Source organism: Hibiscus syriacus, unplaced genomic scaffold (assembly GCF_006381635.1).
Source record: "Hibiscus syriacus cultivar Baekdansim isolate YM2019G1 unplaced genomic scaffold, ASM638163v2 tig00110610_pilon, whole genome shotgun sequence".
Classification (NCBI taxonomy): Eukaryota; Viridiplantae; Streptophyta; class Magnoliopsida; order Malvales; family Malvaceae; genus Hibiscus; species Hibiscus syriacus.
The window spans coordinates 6,136,000-6,158,510 of NW_024062800.1; the positions used below are offsets into that span (position 1 = coordinate 6,136,000).

Genomic DNA, 22,511 nt, shown 5'->3' on the forward strand with positions numbered 1-22,511 from the left:
GGCTGAAATACTCGTTTCATCAAATCCATAAATGTTGTCGGGGCATTTGTCAAACCAAACGATATTACTATGAACTCATAGTGCCTATACCGTGATCTGTAAGTTATTTTTGGAATATCTTCCTCTTTATTCTTTAACTGGTGATATCCCGATTGAAGATCAATCTTTATTTTTCACAAACAACACATGTGCACCCCTAGGTGAAATACTCAGTCTAATGAATCCTCAATTTAGCAGTTCTTGCCATTGAGCCTCTATTCTCTTAACTCAATCGCATCAATTTGATACTAAACCATATAAACATGATCAAAGCCCTGAGAACCATAATTCTTGAATTTTACCTCTCAATCTGGAGGTAACCCAGATAATTAATCTAAAAAGGCATCTGAAAATTCTCAAGTTGTGCGAACATCATACGATCTAAAAAGGTATCTATCACCTTAGCTAGAAAAGCTACGCATCCTTCTTACATTATTTAAATCATAACCATTGTTGATATCAAATTAATGATGATTTCTCTTTTTCATCAATCACTAAAATTTCCAATTTCTCTGCATCTTTCTATATTAATCGCTTCTTGTGACCATAAACCCAACCATAGAGCAGAGACAACCAATCCTTGCTCAAAATGATCTAAAACTTATTAAATGATAATTCCATCATATTCATCAGGAACATAAGCTCCTGAATCATTATCGGACATTTATTATATGTCCAACTAACACTTGCATCATGACCCATAGGTTTTCCTCCATAATAACACTTGTTATCAAGTTGAATTAAATATCTCTACTTTAGAATTCATTAATTCATTCTTAAGGTAATCTGTATAACTTTTCCAGATCCATAGAAATTATTCTCGAGCAGTTGAAACATTTTCCATCTCAAATGAAAGCCTAAATATCCATGTCGTTCAATAAGAAAACTTGACAAATTTTTAGCAATAAGTTCATAGCAGTTAATGCTAAAATCACACTAGTAAATAAATTTACTCTTTTTCCTATCATTACGAACTTGACACTTTTCATGTTCTCAAGAAATAATCTTAATCTAAGCAATAATTCATTCTAGCATAGAATGGGTAGACAATCCATTTTTGCAAAGTTACATTCAAAAGGTAACTCTATCAAGTCCATAAAACTTAATATATATTCTCATTCAAACTCATAATCATTTGATTCACTAATAACTCAGCTTTCTTTAAACTTTTAGCGGACAACGTATTTACCGCTTACTCATTTCCTCTTACTCAAATCAACAATTCTTTAAACAATTTAATGCTTAACTTAAATATTCCTCAATTATTTAAGCTTACCTGAAGAAACCTCAAAGTCATCACTAGATTCAAAAATCCCCTCTGGATCCTCATCCGATTCAACTTCTCTTGTAAGTTGTTCAAACTTTTTAATAGATTTCTCAAATGCAGAAACTTTGTTAAACGCTGGGGAATTTCTTCCACAAAATGGAGAAAAATCCCTAATAACTTCTACCATTCTAAGGCATGATATTGAAGAAATGTCAGATTCTTTTGGGTCGGTTTTGCTCTCGACCTTCTTTTCAACATTATCAACTTTATTACATTTGTCTTTAGTTTCTGACATCTGAACACAGTCAAAATCATCTTACATTAGTAAAGAGTAACTTTACTCCCTAATAAGCATCATCATAGTATATATATACAAATATCAGTAAACTTTTGACATCTTAGTGGCATGTATGCATTCTTAACAAAAAATAAGACTCATTTCTTGTCTAGAAATGACTAAACCTGTAGCTATGATACCAATAAATGTAACACCCATTTCCCATATACGTCCCATTACACGAGTCACATACATCACATGACTTTCAAAACATTTATGTACTTGAAAACCAGTAATTTTTTTTTAAATAAAATAATTAAATAATATAGTTTATAAAATATTCTTCAAATACATATATATAATAATGTTAAAATTTATCAAACAGTAGTTTAAGTTCGAACATATATATATTAAATAGGTATACTCAAAATAATAATACTCATTCATATTATCCAGATTTAAAATAGAATAAAACTATTCAGTTTATCCATTACAAACCAGTTTCCAAAATAGTTAAACAGAGCTAATAGGACATTCGTAAGTACATGCCACTAAACTAAGTCAAAATTACATCATAGGATGTCTTACTGATATTGTAGTATAATTCTTTATGCTTGGAGTTGCTCTGTACTCTTTACTTCTAATCATGTCTTTTACTTACGCGTGAAAATCATCACACACTAAGTATATACTTAGTGAGGCATAATAAAACAAATAAGGCATTTTCAAAACATGAGTAAACCATTATAAGATCAAAATATGATTTATCGTATAAATTACATAAAATCATAAAAGTTGACTTAATAAGCCAAGTTTCCTTCAAGTAACCTGCTAAACAGTATTTGTATGCCTAGCATACTTATAAATCAGCATATTCCAAAACATCCATTTATAACCCAATGTATGAAAAATGAAAAAGCAAGGTACACCATAACATGAAAATAACAATTTTCATAATAGTAATATTGTAAGACTATCATCCTTGCACACAAAGTGTCATAGTACACAAAGTACTACTACAAATACACAAAGTACTCTTGCCATAGTACATAATGTAATATTCCAAGTACACAAAGTACTCTTACGAAAATACAATAATCATTTTCTAAATCGATAGATATCCATCTCACACCAAGTATGCCAATTACATACATAGTGCTAAAGTACACAAAGTACTATTATAATATCATATTATTTATGGTATTATTATTGCACCTATAACTCTCCATGTACATACAATAGGCTTTAAAATCCAAATTGCATGTTAAACGTTTATTCCAAACCATCAATAAATAAGAACTTGTATGAAACACGTCCATTCATTTTAGGGTAGTTCATACCCTAAAATCATTCGTAAAATCATTTTCATAAACTTTATGAAAATATTTCAAAATACGGTAAAACATGCTTTTATAAAAATATTCGAGGTTGACTCATCGTAAGTCGTCCTCATATCATATAAGTACATAATAAATGCACTCACCTTGACCTTTTATATATCAAAAGATGTGCCTCATTATGCTCCACAATAGATCCTTTTATATTCGATTTACTTTGATCACAAAACTCAATCACAATTTGTACAAAATCACAAATTGATGTCGACACATATGTTAGTATCATACTAACATAATCACATCCCCAAAAAAAATCCATAATATGCTTGGAACTTATTTTTCTACCAAAATACTTAACACTTAATAATTCATTTTAATATTGGCATCAACTTTTCCAATTTACACAAAATGGTCCTTCACCATTTTATCACTTAAATTTTAATAAAAAAATTTCCACCACTGAAATTATTACCATCCAAGTGCTTTTACAAGGTACAATTACATTAAAACACCCCAACAATACGAATATTTCACTTAGATCACCAAGCTTTTCAAACTTCCAAAATGGTCATATTTCACATCTTAACACTCATTTCAATTCCAAAATAGTAAATTCCAGCATAGTACATCAACTATTAGACAATTCCACAGCCATTCACACCTTTTCCAAAATTGTCGAATTGATCCCTCAACTTTTCAAAAATTATAGAATGGTCCCCAAATATTTTCTAAGGCTTGAAACATACTTCCTACGTCATTTCCAGCCCTTATAATATTTTTCCATATTTTTTTCTCACTCAACAATACCATGGCCGAATAATTCGATTCAAGCATGAAATTAACTTCCAAACAACTTTACAACATATCTATAATCAAAGCCCTAATCAACTCTTACCAAAACATAAAGTTCTACAATTTCCTCTTTTGGCCGAAAATTATAGAATAATTTATAGGAAGTTTGAACATGTTCTAATCATAAATCAAGCTTAAAATGAATCTGCAACCTCTAAATCATCAAGATTTATCATCAATTTCAAGAATCCTAGTGTGAACACAAACCCCAAGTTGGGATATTTTAAATCAAGCTAGTTAAGCAAGCATAATTGGTACCAAAAGATAGCGTTTTTCGAATAGATTTTTTATTTCATGGCATAACTTGAAATCCAAATAAAATAGCTCAAATATGGAAACCAAATTTTTTTCTCTTACCTTTGGAAGATCATGGCAACTTGGAGAAGATTATAACAATTTGGCATGAATTTTAGATAATTTCATGCTAAATTTATCTTTAATTTAACTTTAATGAATATTAAATTCATTAAATTGGGACAAGACTAATTTACCCTTAATAAAACTTCATATTTACCATCCAACCAAGACGCATCAACCTTATCATCTTCTTAAAGTCAAATATGGACAAAAAAATCTTACTTGACAGATTTGCCCATGCCTTTTTCCAAAAATTACAATCTTACATCCATATTAAACATGGAATTAAATCCTAAAATTCAAAGATTTATATTATTTTCCAATATTTAAAAATGTGGAAATAATATTTTTAGGTATAAATTATCATCCTTCAGATTTTCCTGAAAATTTTCTATTCAATCTGATTTACCGAATTTGTACAAAAATTATGATTCCTATATAAACATTATTCTTGAGATAAACTATTTATTTATGAGGCCAAAATATAACTTTTTAAAATGGCCATTTTGGTCCCTAAACTTTTCCAAAGTTTATACTTTGGTAACTAAACTTTCAAAATTTACATTTTGTCATTTACCAAATCCATTTATGGAATGAAATTATTATAGAGAAAAATCACCACTTAGGTCCTTAAACTTCTCCCAATTTTCTATTTTGACAATCAAATTTTAAAAATTTACATTTTAGCCACTATCCAAAAATTTGGGGTATTATATATCGATTCTTGGAAATTCTTTCTTAAGAATTTACGAAGACATGTTCTATCTTATGTTATGTGTGATGATATGATGAGATATGTGTTATTTTTAACAAAGTGCATGGATCAAATACGCAATCCAACGTATGGGTTGGTCTTGACAACCTCCCTATATTTATCACTGGTATTGTTTGCACCACATTATTGTAAATTATTTGCAAAAGTTCAAGAGTGAAGATTAACGCTTAATGGTGCTTCAAATGGGTATGTTTTTCACTCTTTTGGGATTAAGATATATTTTCATTTATTACTTCTATTTAACTCTTCTATTTTAAATGGATAGGCCTCACATATTTTGTACATGAGGTTGAGGTGTTGCTTCAAGAAGTAAGAGATATGAACTTACAAATCTATAACTACCTTATTAAAATCCAGAGGGAATAATGGCTTCGATCATTTGATGGGGTAAACGATATAGTAACATGACAACTAACTTGGCTGATGAGGCGATCAACTCATCACTAAAGGGAGTGAAACATTTGTCTATCGCATCCATTGTCAAAGTAGTATATTATTGATTGCCAACCCTTTTTGCAACCTTGGGAAAACAAACAGTTGACTAGATGATATGTGGCCACAGAGTCAAGCCAAAACTCCTCACAAAATTTCAAACATTTTTGCAGCATTCAATACAATGAATACAACATGTTTCTATCGCGAAGAACATGTATTCCATGTTTCGGAGTATTCGAGGCCATTGGAAGGCATAGAGCATAACACATATGTGGTTAATCTATGACATTGGAAATGAATGAGATCCGAATGAACATGATGATAAACCTACAATATGGCCAAATTATGGACTATGATGCAAAAAAAATGGTCGTCCACGATCAACATGGATTTATTCTACCTAAGATTTGGTCGAACATCGAGAAAAAACTGGATAGCCAAAACTATGTACTATTTGTAGGAATCTCAAACACATGAAGAACAAATGTCCTAATCGATTAGACCCTCATAATGATTAATTGTGCTTCTTCATTATACTACTACTTTTCTTATTAACAAAATGTATTCGTTAAGTTTCAATTTCTTTTGATTTGGAACCATTTTCAACGCGATTTTTACCCCATTAACAATGACTTGTATGTGTCAATATCAGTCTCAATCGAAAGATAAGATTCAATACTACGCATCTAAGCTTAAAAATTACAAAACTTTTCTGATTAACTTCCAGGAAAAATCCCTCGAACATGCCTATCCATCCATTTTATCTTGTTCTTTATGCATAAAACCAAGCTTTGAAACCATTTTTAACGCGATTTTGACCCGTTACAATGTCTCGTATGTGTCAATATTAGTCTCAACTGAAAGATAAAATACTACACCTCTAAGCTTATAAGTTACGAAAATTTCCAACTTACAACTCGAAAAAAAACACTTTAAACATGTATATCAAGCCATTTTAGCTTTTTTTAATGCACAAAACTAAGTTTTGAAACCATTTTTAACGCGTTTTTTACCTCGTTTGCAATGTTTCATATGTGCCAATTTCTGTCTTAGCTGAAATATAAATTCTAATACTATGTCTCTAAGATTAAAAATTATGATTTTTTTTAATTTAAACCTAGAAAATGCCTCGAACATACCTATAAACCCTTGTATTGTGTGTCTGGAAATGCATGGACCTCATTATGCGTAGAACACGAGGTCTCACGTGAAAAATTAATTAACCGCTTTAATTTCTCAAGGATCTTACTGTGTGCTGAACACGAAGTTCATTTATTTAAATATTAAATTAAATTATCTGAAAAGTTATTTCATGTTGGACGGAACTTACACCCTACATAACGTTAAATCCTTGAACACAATTCATAGATTACGAGATATTCTTATCATTTTTCCAAACAATAATAGATGAGATCACTTTTCTAATCAATTAATAAAAATGGGTTTTTGATTTAAAAATGACACCTTACGGATGATTATCCCGAAAAATCACATTTTTCATTTAATATTTCCGATCAAGCACCGTTCAGATTATATTTCCGATCTAACATCTTTGGTAGAAAGGCACGCCCCCTGCAGCGCACTTAATTCTAATTTGTTGCCACTTGAGGTAAGACGCACCTCGTGAGGCGCGCCTTATGCTGACATGTGATATACATGTGTATAGCGCGGCCTTTGGGGGCACCTTAGGCCACGTAAGGTATAGCGTGGGACAGGGGTCGCGTCTTACCTGTGAATCTGCCATGCGTCAGTAAGGCGTGCCCCCTGCGGCGCGCCTTAGGTTTAATTACCTACCTACCCCGACGCTTCACACCCCAATCCCTCCCTATAAATATCTCATCCTCAATCACTTTCATCACACCAAATTCTCTCAATTTCTCTCAAATACTTTTATATTCTCTGTTTAAGGTATATTTTATTATATTTTTAATATTTTGTATTTAATTTATTTAAGTATTAAATTTATTTAATATTTTACTTATATAATATTTTTTGCAGATATATAATGGAAGGCGGTCTACTTCGCTTGGATGAAAATCATATATCTCGACACTTTGCTGATACGGTAAAATTTTAACGTTTTAATTTAATTTAAATTATTAGTGATAATTTGTTGATTTATTTAATGCATGATTATTAGATTAAGAATTAATTTTTTTTAATTATTAGATTAGATTTATCTGTAAAAAAACAACAACTAAAACAAACCTGATTAAACAAATAATATATGAACGAAAATATAACACAATAAAATTTTTACACATAAACGTAAATAATTTAAATAATATAATTTTATATTATTACCTGCACCGCAAAACTATTTCGACGTATGCTCCTACTTTCCAATTTTACAAACACAGAAATTAATTAACAACAATTAGTATAATATTTTTCATATAATCATAATAAACAATAAGTATAATAAAAAATTATAACAAAATTACATTATAACAAAAAATCGAACGAATTTCTGAATCAAATATGAGAAGATTGTCGGATTGTTGTATTAATTTTTTTCTGTTGAGAAGAGATGTGAGGAGTTCCGGGGGAAGAGTATTTATAGCCAAGAAAATTATTATAATTATACAAGACGCGGTACTTGCACCGCGCCTTACATAATTATATAAGATAAAACTAAGGCGCGGCTTCAAGACCGCGCCGAATTTAATTGTGTCAGATTCACAGTTAAGACGCAATCACTGTCCCGCACTATACCCAACGTGGCTTAAGACGCACCCCAAAATCGCGTTATATACACATGTATCCAATATCAATATAAGACGTGCCTTACGTCTTACCTCACGTAACGCCCACCTTACGTATGAGAAAAAATAGTTTGTTTGAGACAGAAAATTAAACTTTAAAGAAAGAGAAAAAGAAAAAATAAAGTTGTTTATTTGGGTCCCACCGGAAGACCAATTGAATCCCGTGCTCCCCCTGAATCCCTCAATAATTATCACCATCTCTGCAAGGCACCGCGTTTTGCCTTTACTTTCCCACTGTCACCTCCCTGCGCGTGACAACCAGTCACTCTACCCTCCCCCTAAAAATCAAAACTCTGCGCTTTATTAATTTGATTGCTTATTTTGAGTAATCAATTTCCCGCGAGTTTACCTAAAGATAGAAAATAATTACCTGTAAAATATTATTTTTTTAAATTTTATCGATTTAACATTTTTTTTGACAACACATAGATTGTCATTTGTGTCTTTATACGGTTTCATCCGAATTGATTTCATGTCATAAAAGACGTGGATGGTCATCCACATTTTATCAGAACTTTTTATCCGAATTGACACCACGTAAGAACATATATGGATCACCATCCGGGCCTTGAGGGGTTTTATCCAATTTTAAAAAAATATACTTTAAAAATTTTAAAAAAAAACTATAGTAACTAGCATTATAGTTTAATACATATTAGTTTCATGAGTTGAAGAGTTTAACAGAATTAACTTATATAAACATATTAGAGTATTTAAGTTATATTTTTTTTTTTACAATGTGAGATATTAAAGTTAGTTTAATGACCTTGTTAGAGATATTGTGATAACTCCAAATTTACTTTTATTGTTTTGAAATTAAATGAATCACAAAAAATAATTTTACCATAATTTTCATTTTTTTTTGTCATTTACTTATCGTTGTAGTTAATTTTTTTTATGCAAATATAAGTGATTCGATGAGTGCGTAAGTTACACTCTAGAATTTACTCTGAAGCAGATGAATTGGAGGTAAACTTCACACAGTTTCTTAAGAACAAAACATAATTAGTTACACTTCCAGAATGTTACATATATAAAAGTCATGTTTAGTAGTATTTCTCTAGAATTTAGCTTGAACTTCTCTTTGGCACTTTTAACTCACTAAACTGAGCAATTCCTGTTGTTATAAATGTTTTATAAATCAACTGCTGTAATATTTGTACAAAAGTATAGTACGAACATCTAGATACAAAAATCATTATGGACTTTATATTACCTGGGCGCAAGCTAAAGAAAAGAGCAAGGAGTCCCCGTGCCTCCAATGGCTTCCCCCATAAGTGAAACTTAAGTGGCGTTTGGTTCGTTGGAATGTTTTTGAGGGAATTAGAATCTGTGAAAGAATTAGAATCTGTAGGAATTGGAATCCAATTTCATATTCTGTTTGGTTGGGAGGAAATAGAATTGGAATTGGAATCCAATTCCATATTCTGTTTGATTCGCAGACATATCAGATGAATTTGATTTCAGTAATGTAAAATGACAGAATTGCCCTTCTTATTTTTTTTGCTTTATTTTTGTTTATTTTATAACTTACATGTAGTAATATATTATAAAAAATTAAAAAATATTAAATTTTCATTTTATTGATTGATTATTCATTTCAATAAATTATAAAAATCATGCTAATAAACATTATAAGTTAAAATCATCGCAATCAAAATATGTTAATAAGTTACCAAAAGATAGAGTATTATTTCGATACATTCCAATCGGAGTATGTTAATTAGTTACCAAAAATATACCAAAAACTATTTTTATTCAATATATTAATTAGAAACTCGACCCGACACGACTCAAAATAATAAAAAATTATTTTTATTCAATAAAAACATTGACTTAATTGAAAAAAAATTATATATAGAGGGGTATTATTGTAATTATTCATAAATATATAAGGTAAAATTATATTTTTTTTCGGGTCGATCCGGTTTTTTTCACCCTAAACCCGAACCTGACCCGAATATCACACTTAAAAAAACCCGACCCGACTCGACCCGAATATCACACTTAAAAATCCCGACCCGAACAAAATAAAGTTTCATCTGACCCGACCCGAATATATGAATTAGAAATCCGACCCAACCCGAAATAATAAAAATTATTTTTATTTATTAAAAACAGTGACTTAATCTGACCCGACCTGAATTATATATATTTTCGGGTCGGTCTGATTTTTTTCAACCTAAACCCGAACCCGACCCGATCCAACCCGACCAAAATAAAGTTTCACCCGACCCGACCCGAATATATGAATTAGAAATCCGACCCAACCCGAAATAATAAAAAAATATTTTTATTCAATATATGAATAACTTACCAAATGATTGATGATGGTAGTATGGTCAAATTCCAATTCCCTCCAACAAGGGAATTGAATTATTTCCCTCATTTGATGGAATTGAATTCCATCAGGGATTTCAATTCCCTTGAAAAACTTAAACCAAACATGAGAAAGTGGTGGAATTGGATTCCAATTCCCACCAATTCCAAGTGATTCTATCCAACCAAACGCCACCTTAAAGTATGTTTATTTGACTGAAAACGTTTTTAAAAAAATATTCTTCGTAAAATAAATTATATTTTTTGAAAAATATTTTCTGAAAAATGTTTTATGATGTTTGGAAGATATTGTTTAAATCTTTTTCCACTTGTTGATGAATTTTTTAAAAATTATTTATTACAAATATTAAATAAAATAAATAATATTATTTATCATAAAACTTAATATTATTATTTTTAAAATATTAAAATAATTTATTTATTATTAAAATATTATTTTTAAAATTTCATTAATAAAAATATTAATATTAGTATATTTTATTGAAATAAAAATATTATAAATTATATAAATTATTTATTAAAGTAATAGTGTTATATTATATTTTAAAAATAGTAATTAGTATATTTTAAATATCTTTATAAAATATTATTAGTTATTATATTAATATTAAATATATAAATAATATTATTCATTATTAATAATTTAATAATATTATTTCTATGAAATTAATAAATAATATAAATTTTATGAATAATTTATATATTATTAAAATAAAAATAATATCTTATATTATTATAATATAATTGATTATTTTATTATAATATTAAAAATTATATTAATTATTAGAAATATTACTAAATATATTTTAAATATTTTGATTAAAATATTTTATTAATACTAAATTCATAAAATAAAATTATTTTGAGTATTTATTCTTTTTTTTCAAAAGTTCAGAAAATGACTTACGGAAAATCAGATCGTAAGTCATTTTTTAGAAAACACAAAAAAAAATTTATTGACCAGGAAAATATTTTACGTTGACCAACCAATTTTTTCCAACCAAACACTGAAAAATGAGCAAAATATTTTTCAAAAAATATTTTACGTGAAATAAACAAACCCTTATTTTTTTGATTTTGCAGAGATGAGTAAAACAAAATATTAGACATAAAATATGAGGTGATTTTTCCGAAAAAAACACTTTTTAACACTTTATATACCTGTCAGACACTCTTCCATCTTTATTTACCGATCTAACACTCTTTGCAGAATGAAGCGCTCCCTGAAGCGCGTATTACGTTGATATGACGCCACGTGGGGTAAGGCGCACTTCAGGTGACATGAGTACACGTTGGTTAAGGCGCGGCCCCTGGGGCACGACTTATACCACGTAGGGGTATAGCGCGGTGCAACCGCGTCTTCCTACAATTATGACACTCGTCATAAAGGCGCGCCCCTGAAGCGCGCCTTTGATTTAATTACCCAACCACCCCGCCCGTTCACACCTCATTCCCTCCCTATAAATATCTCCATTCTCAATCACTTTCATCACACCAAATCCTCTCAACTTCTCTCAAAAACTCTTATATTCTCTTATACCTCTTTAAGGTATATTTTATTATATTTAATATTTTATTAGTATTTTATTTAACTATTTAAATTTTTTAATATTTTATTTAATTAACTTTTTTGCAGTTATAAAATGGAAGGCAATCTACTTCGTTTGGATGAAAATCATATATCTCGACATTTTGCTGATACAGTAACATTTTAATTTAATTTAAATTATTAGTAATAATTTATTTATTTAATGCATGTTTATTAGTTTGTAAATTAATTTTTGTAATTATTTATATCTTAGGAGAGCGGCCGTATATTAGATCATTTTATTAGGAACCTTAAGTTAGCAGTACCTACCCGAATCTGGCCGTATTTAGTCGAGGCTGGATTCAGTCACATAGCTAGATATGAAGGTCATTGTAAGATAGAACCAAACTTAATTTCTGTATTACTGGAGCGGTGGAGGCCGGAGACCCACACATTCCATCTTCCGTGCGGAGAGTGCACGATTACGCTTGAGGATATTTCTATGCACTTGGGGCTTCCAGTGGATAGAGATGTGATTTCATAGATAGCGCACGGTATTCAGACTACTTTGTGCCAGGATTATCTAGGAGGTGTCCCACAAAATTTTAACGGTGGTCGGATACTGTTAAATTGGTTAGATGCAAATTTATGGAATTTGGGAGAGGACGCCTCAGAGGATCAAGTTAAAATGTATGCACGGGCATGCATACTACAGCTGATATGAGGGTTGCTGATGTCGGACAAACTGCGCAACCAAGTTCATTGTATGTGGTTGTGACATCTTGGCGACTTTCATCTGGTCGGATCACTAAGTTGGAGCTCGGCAATTTTGGCATTCCTGTATAGGGAGATGTGTCAAGCGACTGACTATAGGAAAAATGCTATCGGCGGATGTCTCCTTCTGCTGCAATCTTGGGCATGGTATCGATTGCCCTTTTTATGTCCTGTTATGAAGAACCCGTTCGTATTTCCGCTACTATTGAGGTAATTATAAAACTGATCTCATATATTAATCATTTTATCTATTGTTTAATAAAAAAATTTCCTTGAATAGGTGGTCTACTGACAGAAAAAATTATCGGGAGTTACTTGATGATTTAGAAAAAAATTGAGGGTGCTAATCGATCAGAAGGCTGTCACAGAGGTATGTATTTTAATGTTTAAAAATTGATTTTGTATTATAGTTATATAATTAGATTATTATTTTGATAAAAATTATATATATTTGTTTTAGTTTGAATGGGTTCCATATTCTAATGATGATGTGAGGATATGCATCCCACCTGAGTTGAGGGGCCCATAATATGTTTGGATGGTGGTGGTCTCTTTGATTTGTTATGCGATTGTCGACTGTCACTCCACTGATCGCGTGCTCCATCAATTTGGTTTTGTACAACCAATTCCAGAAGCACCTCGCAATATGGACGAGTTGCATAACACAGATTGACGCGGCAAGTCGGATACAGATTGGCTGGTGAAGCATCATGAGTATGTCGTGATGTGGGAGGATCAACATTGGCGCATTCCCTCTAGAGAGCCCATTTATGATGACCTCTTGATGGTTACAGATGATTATTATGAGTGGTTCAACAGTAACGGGAAACCGTTTCTACTTTCTGAGGATGCACGAGGGTGGAGCTTTCATCGACGTCGACAGAGACTAGTGGACGGAGAGCAGGTGCTTCCGGTTCGTCATCAGCTACACCACCGGAACCTTCACAGCAATCACCGTCTGCAGTGACCTACACCCCGCAGCCATATTTGATGTCGCTACCCCCTTTCTCTTACCAGATGCCTCCACCGCCTTTCACTTACCAGATGTCGTCGCTGCTACCGTCACCTGGTTTTATGACCCTGTTGTCGTCATCGTCACATAGTTATATGACCCCTCTTGGAGGATATTATGGGTCTATTTTTGCATATCTGACTTGGGGTTCATATGCTGGTTATTTAGCGGGTGCAACCTCATCACTGATGGTCGCCGTATAGACACCTCATGTATAATTTTCAAACTCGTTGATATTTGGGTTTTATGAGTTTTCCCAGTTATCTATGAGCGGTGGGATAGTCAGTCATATACCTCCAGGGTCTTTATTCTATGGAGGTGCTACATCGTCATCAGTTCCTCATCAACAAAATGCATCTGCTCCTAACGACCCCGAACATCACGCACTTGAACAAACTTTGCATACATCTCAATATCGACGTCTGAATAATTACTTTGAGAATCAACCATCATTTCAACATCATCATTGTTCGATAGTTCAAATGTTGTATAAGTTAATGACAACAATGATGTTGAAAATTTATACTGCAACGACGACATTCTTCTAGTACTTCCAATATGAACATTCTTTGAAATCTTCGTTATCTGCTCCTCAAGAGTTATGTTTCTCTTGAATGATATTTTAACATAATGATTTGATACGAAAACAACGTCGGTTTCATCTTCTCGAATTTCTTCATCATAATAAAAAATAGTTGAAATTCACGCCATTCTTAGAGTTTGAAAGTGCGACAATATTATATCTGCAAAAAAACAACAACTGAAACAAACCTAATTAAATAAATAATATATGAACGAAATTATAACACAATAAAATTTTTACACATAAACGTAAATAATTTTACACATAAACGTAAATAATTTAAATAATTTAATTTTATATTATTACCGTATCGACAAAAATATTTCAACGTATGCTTCCACTTTCCAATTTTACAACCACAAAAATTATTCGAAAACAATTAATACAATATTTTTTTTCAAATAATCATATATAATTATAAAAAATATTATAAAAAATCACCTTATAACGAAAGATCGAACGAACTTCTGAATAAAATATAAAAGGATTGCCGGGTTTTTTTACTGGTTGAGAGGATTATTGTAGTAGTTTCTCGGTTGAGAGGGAGCTGTGAGAGAGTTTATGGCGCACCGTGCCTTGCATTATGCATGTGATAATTGGAAGGCGCGACTCCTGCACCGCATTATACCCCACGTAGCATAAGGTGCGCCCTAGGAGCCATGATTTATCCAGCGTGTATCCATGTCAGCATAAGGCGTGTTTTAGGGGGCGCCTTACCCCACGTGACACCATATCAACGTAAGACATATTTCAGGGGTGCGTATTTCTACAAAAGGTATTAAATCGATAAATAAAGATAAAAAATATCTGATTAAAAAATCACCAAATAAGAGAGCTAGAACACAATGTCAAATCACTATGCAAATTTACTATTTAAAAGTGCATTCATTTACCTGAGCAACTCTAGCCAAAAAGATACAATGCCTTCTATTTGAATCATCTAAAGCTAAAATAGGCAATCCCACTATGGAACCTGCTAAAACTCTGTTCCATCACCACCTTAAATAATGTCAAACATAAGATAGGGACAACGCTATTGCATGCATAGAAAGTTGTCAATTATTTCAACTCAACATTTACCATAGTGAGATACTCATCAAATGCAAATCAGTCATTTATAGCAAACTTACGCATTCATTGGTCTCTTTCTTTCTGCGTTTTCTCAGTAAACATCGAATCGCATGGTATAAACCAGAGAAGCAACGATAAAAAAAAGTGAAAAACTATGAGAAAATTATTTTACGTGGTTCATTTAATTTCAAAAAACAAGAATTTGACAAATACTTAACAGATAATTATTTCCTGTCAAAGTGTTTTTTTTTTGTTGTAAAATCACCCAATTTCCCTCTCTCTTTTTCTTTTTAAAAAAATCGCATTTTGTCTCTTATTAAATAATATTTTCTCTTTGGTCATTGGGTGTTGGGCGATTTTTTCGGTATATCACAGGTGATCAGTATTATTATCGATTTAATACCGGTTAGATTATATTTCTCGATCTAACACCCTTAGCAGGAAAGCGCGCCCCCTGAACCGCGCTATATGTTGATTTGGCTCCACATGGATATAGCGCGCCCCCTGTCCTGCGATATACGGTGATCTGGCGCCACGTGGGTATAGTGCGCCCCCTGATCCGCGCTATACCTGGATATCTGACACGTGGGGTATAGCGCGGTGCAGGGGGCACGCTATACCCCTAAATACCCAACCCTTCACGTCCCATCTCCCTATAAATACCCCATCCTCAATCACTTTTATCACACCAAATTCTCTCAAATTCTGTAAATTTCTCTCGAATACTCTCTTTTTAAGGTATATTTTATAATATTTTTATTATTATGTTTTTACTTTATTTAATATTTTATTAATATAATTCTTGTGCAGATATATAATGGAAGGCAGTCTACTTCGCTCGGATGGAAATCATATATCTCTACACTTTGCTGATACGGTAACATTTTAACGTTTTAATTTAATTTAAATTATTAGTAATATTTAGTTGATTGATTTAATGCATGATTATTAGATTAAGAATTAAATATCTCGACACTTTACTGATACGTTAACATTTTAACGTTTTAATTTAATTTAAATTATTAGTAATAACTAGTTGATTCATTTAATGCATGATTATTAGATTAAGAATTAATTTTTGTAATTATTTATTTTTAGGAGAAAAACCGTGTATTAGATCCTTTTATTAGGAATATTAAGTTAGTGATACCCAGCCGTGTCTTGCCGTATTTAGTAGAGGTTGGATTCGGTTACATAGGTAGATATCAGGGTCACAGCAAGATAGAGCCAAACCTGATTTCTGCCTTAGTAGAGCGGTGGAGGCCGAAGACCCACACATTCCATCTTCCGTGCGGAGAGTGCACGATCACGCTTGAGGTTGTTTCTATGCACCTGGGGCTTCCGGTGGATGAAGATGTGATATCGGGGATAGCTTCCGGTTCTTAGACTACTTTGTGTCGGGATAGTCTAGGACGTGTCCCGGAAAACTTTATCGTAGATAGGATACCGTTAAATTGGTTAGATGCCAATTTTTGGGAGTTGAGCGCAGACGCCTCTGAGGATGAGGTTAAGATGTATGCACGGGCATGCATACTGCAGCTGATAGGAGGGTTGTTGATGCCGGACAAATCGCACAACCTAGTTCACTGCATGTGGTTGCGACATCTTAGCAACTTTCATCTCGCCGGATCATTCAGTTGGGGCTCGATAGTTTTGGCTTTGCTGTACAGGGAGATGTGTGGAGCCAGTGACTACAGGCGTAATGCTATCGGCGGATGTCTCCTGCTGCTGCAGTCTTGGGCATGGTATCGATTGCCATTTTTATGTCCCGTTGTGAAGAACCCATTCATATTTCCACTACTTCTGAGGTAATTATAAACTTGATTTTGTATATTAATAATTTTATACAGCGTATAACAATTTTTTTCCTTGAATAGGTGGTCTACTGATAGGAAAAATCATCAGGAGCTACCTGATGATTTAGAAAAAATTAGGGTGTTGATCGATCAGAAGGCTGGCACACAGGTATGAATTTTAATGTTTAAAAATCGATTTTAGATTATAGTTATATAATTAGATTATTATTTTGATAAAAATTATATATTATTTGTTTTAGTTTGAATGGGTGCCATATTCTACTGATGATGTGAGGGCGGTGATCCCACCTGAGTTGAGGGGTCCATCAGATGTTTGGATGGCGATGGTCCCTCTGATCTGTTATGCGATCGTCGAGTGGCACTCCACTGATCGCGTGCTCCGGTAGTTTGGTTGTTTTCAACCAATTCCGGAAGCACCTCGCAATATGGACGAGTTGCATAACTTAGATAGACGCGGCAAGATAGATACAGATTGGCTGGTGAGGCATCATGGGTGGGTCGTGTTGTGGGAGGATCGACATCGGTGCCTTCCCCGTAGAGAGCCCATTTTTGATGACCTCTTGATGTATGCTGAGGATTATTATGAGTGGTTCAACAGTAACAGGAAACCGTTTCTACTTCCCGAGGATGCACGAGGGCAGACCTTTCCACGATGTCGACAGAGACGTTCACCGACACAGCACCATCGTCCCCCGACTCGTGGACGGAGAGCAGGTGCTTCCGGTTCATCCTCAGCTGCACCAGCAGGACCTTCCCAGCAGCCACCGCAACCATATATGATGCCACAACCATATATGATGCAGCCATCGCCACAGATGACCCCGCCACCGTCACAGATGACCCCTCCTGGAGGCAATTATGGGTCTATGATTGTAACAAAATCTATCGATGCCTAAACCAACCTGGAAGTTCGTTGTAAGATGCATCACATTCGCCATGAAGTTTGACAATGGCATTTTGTTTTGCCAACCAAGCTTTTTTATAGGAGACCGTGTACCCATACTACGATTGTATAGCTGAAATCAACACTGCAACAGCTATATGAGAGCTTGCTTTTACCATGGGCATGATGGCTTGGCATATCACTTCAGAGTCCAAGTTCGGATGATCTTGGCTGACCCCTTCAGCACAACATGTGTGAGGACCGTTGTATACTGTTAGTTCTCATATGTTGTTTTTCCTCTTCATTTTCGATAGGCGAACCATCCAATTGCATCCGTTTTCGCGTCGGGCACAATAGCATACATATTTTTCAGTCGTCGATCGGTTGACTCTGGACTGAACAGAATTACAGATATTGTAATTTTTGATAGCCATCATCGCTTCTTCTTTGCTTGAAAACTCCATGCCTAAAGATAACTCACCATCATTTATTGATGAGTAATATCCATAGTCACCGAGATGAGGCATATCCGCAAATTCTGGCCTGTACATTGCACCATAATTAGCTTCATACATGTGTGCAGGAGGGTCAGTTTGTGCCATATTTCCTGGAACTTCATCATCATCGGAGTTGAATTGCGGTGATTCTGGGTGAATGAATAGTCCAGTCTCAGCACCATCCGCACCAGGCTCACGAAGCGGTTCTTCTGGTGGAGATGATGGTTCCTCCATGCTCTCCACATTTAGGTCGAAGAACCTACTACATGCACGCCTTCCCCTTGAACTGGAAGGCATATCGACATTGAGATCGAAAAAGCTCGTAGTCGAATGCCTCCCCCTAGAGCTTGAAGCCATCGTGTCAAATGGAAACTGCACAGATGGTTGCGTCGATGGCATCTCCATATTAAGGTTAAAGGGATTTGCAGATGAATGCCTTCCCATTGAACTAGACGCGGTGTTGCCATACGTATTGTTCATGGACCCACCTCGGTACATATCGTAAGGAGTTGCGGATGAATGTCTCCCCATTATGGCATTAAAATCATTACACATTATTGTAGTCGGGCTGTCAACTTGATCAACTTGTTCAGCCAGCCCATAGTGTGAGCTTAAAGATTGACCCCGAACAGCACGCACTTGAACAAAATGTGCATACATCTCAATAACGGCGTCTGAATAATTACTTTGAGCTTCAACCATCATTTGAACATCATCATTGTTCGAAAGTTCGAACGCTGTATAAGTTAATGGTAACAATGATGTTGGAAATCTGTACTGCAACGACGACATTCTTCTGTTACTTCCAACATGAATCTTCCTCGAAATCTTCGTTATTAGCTCCTCAAGAGTTATGTTTCTCTTGAATGATATTTTAACACGCTCATTTGATACGAAAACAGCGTCGGTTTCATCTTCTCGAATTTCATCATCATAATAAACAATAGCTGAAAGTTGCGCAATTCTTTGAGTTTAAAAGTGCGACAATATTATATCTGCAAAAAAAATAACTTAAACAAACCTGATTAAATAAATTATATATGAACGAAAATATAACACAATAAATTTTTTACACATCAACGTAAATAATTTAAATAATATAATTTTATATTATTACCTGCACCGCAAAACTATTTCGACGTATACTCCCGCTTTTCAATTTTGCAAACATAAAAATTAATTGAAAATAATTAGTATAATATTTTTTCAAATAATGATAATAAACAATAAGTATAATTAAAAAATTATAACAAAATTACCTTCTAATGAAAAATCAAACGAGCTTCTAAATCAAATTTGAGAAGATTACGAGAATTATTACTCGTTGACGGAATTGTTGTATTAATTTATAAGAGAAGAGAGATGCGGGGAGATGTGAGCCGGATGAGAGTATTTATAAGCATATAAGGCGAGAATTATTACTCGTTGACGGAATTGTTGTATTAATTTTGGTATGGCGTATAGCGCGGCCCCTGATTCGCGTTATACCCCTACGTGGCGTATAGCACGTATCAGGGGGCGCGCTATACCCCACGTGTATCCAGTCAGCATATAGCGCGGTTTAGGAGGCGCGCTTTCCTCCACGTGACGCCAAATCAATATATAGCACGGTTCAAAGGGCGCGTTTTTCTGTTAAGAATGTTAGATCAAAAAATATAATATGGTGTTAGATTGATAATAATACCGATCACCGGGAAAATCACCTTGGTGTTGCAGTGCAGTAGTCACTTTCTCTTCCCCCGCAAACTGTTTTCTCTCTCTTCTTCTTCCTTATATACCACTCATTACACGCTTATCCAGCAAACAAATCCCTTTCACACAAAACCCTATCGTTTTTACACAGATTCCATCCCACTCTCTCATAATGGAGAATGCATACTCGCCCATTGCCATCCCTGAGGCCTCTCCCAAGCCTTACAAGAAAAGCTTGGTTTCTACTTTTATGGAGGCCACAAGCTTCCGCTCCCCTTTCAAGGAAGACACCTACTTCATCTCCCATCTGAAGTCTTCAGAGAAGAAGGCGTTGCAAGAGCTCAAGCCAAGAATGTGAATGCACCATGTGGGGCGTCCCTCTTCTCGCCGGAGACGAGAAAGCCGATGTCATTTTGTTGAAGTTCTTGCGAGCCAGGGACTTCAGGGTTTCGGACTCCTTCAACATGCTGGAAAAGTGTCTTGCTTGGAGGAAAGAGTTCAGGGCCGACGGTGTCGGAGAAGAAGACTTGGGATTCAAGGAACTTGAGGGCATCGTTGCTTATATGCATGGCTACGATAGGGAAGGCCATCCTGTTTGCTACAACGCTTATGGAGTTTTTAAAGACAAGGAAATGTATGAGAGAATCTTCGGGGATGAAGAGAAGCTGAACAAGTTTTTGAGATGGAGGATTCAAGTTCTGGAGAGAGGGATCAGTCTCTTGCATTTCAAGCCTGGTGGGGTAAACTCCATTATTCAGGTCACTGATCTCAAAGACATGCCCAAGAGGGAGCTTAGGGCCGCCTCCAATCAGCTACTCTCACTCTTTCAAGACAATTACCCTGAAATGGTGGCTCGAAAGGTTCGTGATTATGGACATAATTAGTACTATTGTAATCATTGCTGGTGTTGTGGACATGTAATGATGGTTTTTCGATAATGGACATATGTTTAAATTTCTTTTAGGTAGTCATAGAAATGTCTCTCTGTTCACATTTAAATGTTGCGGAGATAGTAGGGATTTGACTTGAGGGTGTTGTCACATTTTCCTTTTAGTTGTGTTAATTGTTATTGTAGAAATAATATGTTATTGGCTGTCGTGGTAATATAATAGCAGTTTTAAATAATGAACTGTTATTTAAAGCCCAATAGATGGATGTATTGATAGACAGTCATAGAAATGCTTCTCTCTTTCTCTTTGAACTGTTGTGGAGATTACCTTTAACCTTCCATCATTTTCCTTTTGGTTTTTAGATTTTCATCAACGTCCCATGGTACTTCAGCGTGCTGTACTCGATGTTCAGTCCGTTTCTAACTCAGCGAACCAAGAGCAAGTTTGTGATCTCCAGAGAAGGATACGCTGCCGAAACGCTCTACAAGTGAGTCTTTTCCCTTCCCATTACTTACCTTCGGGAACTCCAATGGTAAAATTCCCAATTTTTGGTCAGGTTTATAAGGCCTGAAGATGTTCCAGCGCAGTACGGAGGTCTGAGTCGACCCAATGATTCGCAGAAACCGGCCTCAGAGTTCACTGTCAAAGGAGGAGAGAAAGTGAACATCCAAATCCAAGGGATCGAAAGTGGAGCAACCATAACATGGGACCTGGTAGTAGTTGGATGGGACTTGGAATATAGTGCAGAGTTCGTGCCCAGCGCAGAAGGAAGCTACACCATTGCAGTGGAGAAGACAAGGAAATTAAGTGCTTCATATGTGGCCATTCACAACTCATTTACCCCAAGAGAAGAAGGCAAAATGGTGCTGTGTGTGGATAATACAGCTTCTAAGAGAAAAAAGGTTGCTGCTTATAGATATATTGTACGCAAATCAAGCTTGGAGTAGGTTTTCAATGAGTAATTTTTGTTTTAGTTGATGGTTGTGAACCTTTTTTGAGTGTATTTGAGAGTAGTACAGTGGTAATGTGATGTATAAATATGGAGCTTGTATGCCTTTAACATATAGTTTACGATGTAGCTGCAATTTCACTTTTGATGTACAAAGAGATGTGCATTTCAGTAAAAGTAAAAGGTGAGGATTTTGCTTGCTTTGTGTGTGGATGAAGGATCTCATCTATATGTCAAGGACTAGACCTGTTACATTTGATCCGAACATAATTATCTGAATTGATTCATTCGACTTTAGATACGATATAGACTTAAGTTCCTTTGAGTTATTAGGGAATTAAATAATGCATCCCCAACTTGTAATAGTTTTT

General features: G+C 34.2%; 1 pseudogene; it reads left to right on the top strand.

Moving 5' to 3' along the window:
* The first annotated feature begins 20,434 nt into the window (after positions 1-20,434).
* LOC120135443 lies at positions 20,435-22,279 on the top strand (annotated as a pseudogene).
* The last annotated feature ends 232 nt before the right edge of the window (positions 22,280-22,511 follow it).